The sequence below is a fragment of the Sapajus apella genome, unplaced genomic scaffold, assembly GCF_009761245.1.
Source record: "Sapajus apella isolate SASKATOON/1434 unplaced genomic scaffold, GSC_monkey_1.0 scaffold179, whole genome shotgun sequence".
In the NCBI taxonomy this organism is placed as follows: domain Eukaryota; kingdom Metazoa; phylum Chordata; class Mammalia; order Primates; family Cebidae; genus Sapajus; species Sapajus apella.
The window spans coordinates 1,480,981-1,487,707 of NW_022437119.1; the positions used below are offsets into that span (position 1 = coordinate 1,480,981).

The 6,727-nt window shown below is 37.1% G+C and overlaps 1 pseudogene; it reads left to right on the forward strand.

Annotated features, from left to right (window-relative positions):
• The first annotated feature begins 3,629 nt into the window (after positions 1-3,629).
• LOC116543042 lies at positions 3,630-5,264 on the forward strand (annotated as a pseudogene).
• The last annotated feature ends 1,463 nt before the right edge of the window (positions 5,265-6,727 follow it).

Here is a 6,727-nt window from a genome sequence, read left to right on the forward strand (position 1 = left end):
TTCCAGATAGAAAATCAACAAAGAAACATCAGACTCAATATGCACAACAGACCGAATGGATTTAGTAGATATTTACAGGACATTTCATCCAAGGAAGGCAGAATACATATTCTTTTCCTCAGCACATGGATCATTCTCAAGGATACACCATATATTAGGTCACAAAACAAGTTATAACACATTGAAAAAATAGAAATACACCAGGCACAGTCACACATGCCTGTATTCCCAGCACTTTGGAAGGCCCAGGTGCTCAGATCACTTGAGCTCAGGAGTTTGAGAACAGCATGGGCAACATGGCAAAACCTCATCTCTACAAAGAAATACAAAAAATTAGCCCGGTGTGATCGTGCACACCTGTAGTCTGCACTATCTGGGAGGGTGAGGTGGGCAGATCACCTGAGCCTGGGAAGTTGAAGCTACAGTAAGCCATGACTGCACTGTTGCACTCCAGCCTGGCTGACACAGTGAGACCCTGTCTCAAAAGAAAACTTGAAATAATATCAAGCATTTTCTCTGACCACAGTGAAATAAAACTACAAATTAATAATGAGAGGAATTTTGGAAACTATACAAAGACATGGAAATTAAACAACATGCTCCTGAATGACCAGTAGTCAATGAAGAAGTTAATAAGGAAATCGAAAGTTTTTTTGAAACAAATTATAATGCAAACACAAAATACCAAAACTTATGGCATACAGCAAAAACAGTACTAAGAGGGAATTTTATAGCTAGAAATACCTACATTAATAAAGAAAAAATTCCTTTTTTTTTTTTTTTTTGAGACGGAGTTTCACTCTTGTTACCCAGGCTGGAGTGCAATGGCGCGATCTCGGCTCACCGCAACCTCCGCCTCCCGGGTTCAGGCAATTCTCCTGCCCCAGCCTCCTGAGTCGCTGGGATTAAAGGCACACGCCACCATGCCCAGCTAATTTTTTTGTATTTTTAGTAGAGACGGGGTTTCACCATGTTGACCAGGATGGTCTCGATCTCTTGACCTCGTGATCCACCCGCCTCGGCCTCCCACAGTGCTGGGATTACAGGCTTGAGCCACTGCGCCCGGCCTAAGAAAAAATTTCAAATGAACAATCTAATAACACAACTTAAAGAACTAAAAAAGCAAGAGCACACCAAACCCAAAATTAGTAGAAGAAAATAAATAATAAATATCAGAACAGAAATAAATTAAATTGAAATTTTTCAGAAAGTACAAAATATCAGTGAAACAAAAGTTGATTTTTTGAAAACTTAAACAAAATTGACATTTAGCCAAACTAAGAAAAAAAAAAAAAAGAAAGAAGATCCAAGTAAATAGAATCAGAAATGAAAAGGGAGACATTACAACTGACACTGCAGAAATTCAAAGGATCATTAGTGACTACTATGAGCTACTGTATGCCAATAAATTGGAAAATCTAGAAGAAATGGACACATTTCTAGACACATACAACCTATCAAGATTGAACCATGAAGAAATACAAAACCTGAAGAGACCAATAACAAGTAATGAGATCGAAGCCATAATAAAAAGTCTCCCAGTAAAGAAAAGCCTGGAAGCTGATGGCTTCACTGCTGAATTCTACCAAATATTTAAAGAATAATTAATACCACTCCTATTCAAACTATTCTGAAAAATAGAGGAGAAGGGAATTCTTCCAAACTCATTCTATAAGGCCAGTATTACCCTTATACAAAAACCAGTCAAAGACACATCAAAAAAGAAAACTATAGGCCAACATCTCTGATGAATATTAATGCAAAGGTCCTCAACAAAATACTAGCAAGCAAAATTCAACAATATATTAGAAATATCATGTACCACGGCCAAATGGGATTTGACCCTGGGATGCAAAGATAGTTCAACATATGCAAATCAATTAATGTGATACACTGCATCAACAAAATGATGGGTAAAAACCGTATGATCATTTCAATTGATGCTGAAAAAGCATTTGATAAAATTCAATATCCCTTCATGATAAAAATTCTCAAAAAACTGAGATAGAGAGAACATGCCTCAACATAATAAAAACTATATATGACAAACTCATAGTACCATACTGCATGGGGAAACCTGGAAAGCCTATCCTCTAAGATCTGGAACATGCCAGGGATGCCCACTGTAACCATTGTTATTCAACATAATACTGTACTAGCTACAGCAGTCAGACAAAAAAAAAAAAAAAAAAAAAGATAAAAGGCATCCAAATTGGCAAGGAAGAAATGAAATTATCCTTGTTGGCTGATGATATGAACATATATTTGGAAAAACCTAAAGACTCCACAGGAGGACTATTAGAACTGATAAACAAATTCACTAAAATTGTAGGATAAACAATCAAAATACAAAAATTAGTAGCATTTTTATGTGCCAACAGGGAACAATGTGAAAAAGAAACAAAAAAGTAATTGAATTTACAATAGCCACACATAGAATTAAAAACCTAGAAATTAATTTAACCAAACAAGTGAAAGATCTCTATGATGAAAACTATAAAACACTGATGAAAGACATTGAAGAAGATACCAAAAAATGGAAAAATATTCCATGTTCATGGATTGGAAGAATCAATATTTTTAAAATGTTCATAGTACCCAGAGCAATCCACAGATTTAATGCAATCTCGATTAAAATATCAATGATATTTTTCACAGAAATAAAAAAGACAATCCTAAAATTTTTATGGAACCACAAAAGACCTAGAATAACAAAAGCTATCCTAAGCCAAAAGAACAAAGCTGGAGGAATCACATTACCTTACTCCAAATTATGCTACAGAGCTACCTTAACTATAACAGCTTGGTACTGGCGTAAAAACAGACACATAACCAATGGAGCAGAATAGAGAAACTAGAAACAAATCCCCACACCTACAGTGAACTCATTTTTGACAAAAGTGTCAAGAATGTACACTGGGAAAAAGACAGTCTTTTCAATTAATGGTGATGGGAAAACTGGATATCCATATGCAGAAGAATGAAACAAGACCCTTCCTCTTGCCATATACAAAAATAAAATCAACATGGATTAAACCTCAAACTATGAAACTAGTACAAGAAAACATTGGGGACAATCTCCAGGACATTGATCAGGGCAAATATTTCTTGAACAATACCTCACAAGCATAAGCAGTGAAAGCAAACATGGACAAATGGGATCACATCAAGTTTAAAAGCTTCTGTATAGCAAAGCATACAATCAGCAAAATGAAGGAACAACCCACAGGATGGGAGAAAATACTTGCAAATTACCCATCTGACAAGGCATTAATAACCATAATATATAAGGAGCTCAAACAAGTCTATAGTAAAAAGTCCAATGATGTGATCAAAAAATGGCCAAGAGATTTGAGTGGACATTTCTCAAAAGAAGATGTACAAATGGCAAACAGGCATATGAAAAGGTGCTCAACATCACTGATTATCAGAGAAATGCAAATCAAAAATACAATGAGATATCATCTTATCCCAATTAAAAGGGATTATCCAAAAGACAAGTAATAGCAAATGCAGACGAGGGTGTGGAGAAAAAGGAACTCTTGTGCACAATTGGTGGAAATGTAAATTAGTGCAACCACTATGGAGAACAGTTTGGAGGTCCCTCAAACAACTGAAAAGAGAGGGAAATGTTGGCTGTGCTGGTCAGAACAGACATGCCCGCAGTGAAGAACCAGAAGCTGAGCAGTGACAAGACCAGCAACACTCACCTCTCTGGAGAGGAGAATTATGACGCTGTCAGTAGAAAGTGGTACAATCTCTGAACACCCTAGTATAACTACAAACATGGCAAATGCACCTGGAAGGGAAAGTTGGTGAAAGGGAAAATAGAAGTCGAAGAAATGCAAATATGCTTTCAAATGTGTAAATAGGCTCAAGGAAGATTGTAACCAACCACTGTTTGGAGTTCAATTTAATTGCCAGAGTAAAGAAGGAGATCCATTACTGTTTGCAACTGTAGGAAGCAACAGGGTTACCTTGTATGAATGTCACTGACAAGGAGAAATCCAGTTGTTGCAATCTTACATGGATGCTGATGCTGATGAATACTTTTACACTTTTGCATGGACCCATGATAGCAACAGAAGCCATCCTTTGCTGGCTGCAGCTGGATCTAGAGTCATAATTGGGATAATTCATCCCATAACAATGCAGGGTTAAAAGCACTAAGTTGGCCACAGAAATGCTATCAATGAGCTGAAATTCCACCCAAGAGATACAAATCTATTCCTGTCAGCAAGTAAAGATCATGCTTTACAATTATGGAATATCCAAATGGACACTCTGGTGGCAATATTTGGAAGCATAGAAGGTCACAGAGTTGAAGTTCTAAACTCTGATTATGATCTTTTGGGTGAAAAAAATTATGTTCTGTGATATGGATCACTCAAACTTTGGTGGATCGACTCAAAGAGAATGTTGAATTCAATTAAGAAATCTTATGATTATAACCCAAATAAAACTTACAGGCCATTTAATTCTCAGAAAATCCATTTTCTTATTTTTCTATCAGAGACATACATCGGAATTATGTTGATTGTGTGTGATGGTTAGGCGATTTGATACTTTCTAAGTCTTGCAAAAATGCAATTGTGTTGGAAACCTAGCAAAATAGAAGGTGATGTAGATAAAATTAAACCCAGTGAGTCTAATGTGACTGTTCTTGGGTGATCTGATTGTAGCCAGTGTAATATTTGGTACATGAGATTTTCTTCTTCCTCCTCCCCACCCCCCCTCTTCTTCTTCTTCTTTTTTTTTTTTTTTTTTTAAAAAAAAAAAAAAAAAAAAACAGTCTTGCTCTGTTGCCAGGCTGGAGTATAGTGGTGTAATCTCAGCTCACTGCAACCTCTACCACCCAGGTTTGAGTGATTCTCCTGCCTCAGCCTCCCGAGTAGCTGGGATTATAGGCATGTGCCACCACGCCCAGCTAATTTTTGTATTTTTAACAGGGTTTCACCACCTGTTGGCCAGGATGGTCTTGATCTCTGGACCTTGTGATCTGCCCACCTCAGCCTCCCAAAGTTCTGGGATTACAGGCGTGAGCCAACACGCCTATGAATTTCTGGCAAAAGATGCTTACATTGGTCAATCAAGTTGGAAAATTTTATATTTGAAATTTAGAAGTATAAGTTCCTCATAAAGCCAAATGTACAACACCGACTCGTCATAAATGTGATGCTGCTATTCAGCAAACCAGTTTTAGCAGGGATAGCAGCATTCCTATAGTTGTTTGTGATTGTGCCAGTATTTGGCGCTGGGTTTGACTTTGATAAAATACTTTTGCCTAATCAAAATTAGAGTGTATTTTCTGTATAATATAGAATTAGTATAGTTTGCTAGTAAGGGCACATAGAGCATTTAGAGTTGTGTTTCAGCATTAAATCAGACTGAGGTGAATGCATTGATGTTTACACTGTTTACATTCTTTGTAATGTCTTCCTGCTCAGATTCTACTGCTTTTTTATTAATAAAAATTTGTTTTTATTATGCCATGTTTTTTTTAAATCTTCATTGTGATGAAAGAAAGTTGAAAGTGTCACCATAAAGCAACCGCACAAGCCAATATAATAATCAGCTAACAACAAAATGACAAAATGAAACCCGCACGTATCAATACTAACCTTGGATATAAATAAAATAAATGTCCCACTTAGAAGGAACAGAGTGACAAGCTGGATTAAAAACAAACAAACGCGCCTGTAATCCCAGCACTTTGGGAGGCCGAGGTGGGCGGATCATGAGGTCAAGAGATCAAGACCACATCCTGGCCAACATGGTGAAACCCTGTCTCTACCAAAAATACAAAAATTAGCTGGGTATGGTGGCATGCACCTGTAGTCCCAGCTACTTGGGAGGCTGAGGCAGGAGAATTGCTTCAACCCAGAAAGAGGAGGTTGCAGCGAGCCGAGATCGTGCCACTGCACTCCAGCCTGGCATCAGGGTGAGACTCCATCTTAAAAAACAAAACAAAAACAAGACCCAATGGTATGCTATCTTCAAGAGACCCATTGCACATGTAATGACACTCAGGGGCTGAAAACAAAGAGATGGAGGAAAATCTACCAAGCAAATGGAAAACAGAAAAAAGCAGGGGTTGCAATCCTAACTTCAGACAAAACAGTCTTCAAACCAACAAACATCAAAGAAGGACATTACATAATGGTAAAGGGTTCAATTCAACAAGAAGACGTAACTATCTTAAATATATATTATATATGCACCCAACACAGGAGAACCCAGATTTATAAAGCAAGTTCTTAGAGATGTACAAAGAGACATAGACTCCCACTCAATAATAATGGGAGACTTCAACACTCTAGACGGTATTAGATCATCGAGGCAAAAAATTAATGAAGTTATTCAGGACCAGAACTCAACCTTGAACGAAGTGAATCTGATAGACCTCTATAGAACTCTCCACCCAAAAACAACAGAATATACATTCTTCTTATCACCACACGGCACATACTCTAAAATTAACCACGTAATTGGACATAAAACAATCCTAGCAAATGCAAAAGAACTGAAATAATACCAAATACACTCTTGGACCACAGTGCAATTAAAATAGAAATCAAGACTAAGAAAATCACTCAAAACCATACAATTACATGGAAATTAAACAACATAGTCCTGAATGCCTTTTGGGTAAATACTTAAGGCAGAAATCAAGAAGTTCTTTGAAACTAATGAGAACAAAGAGACAATGTACCAGAATCTCTGGGAT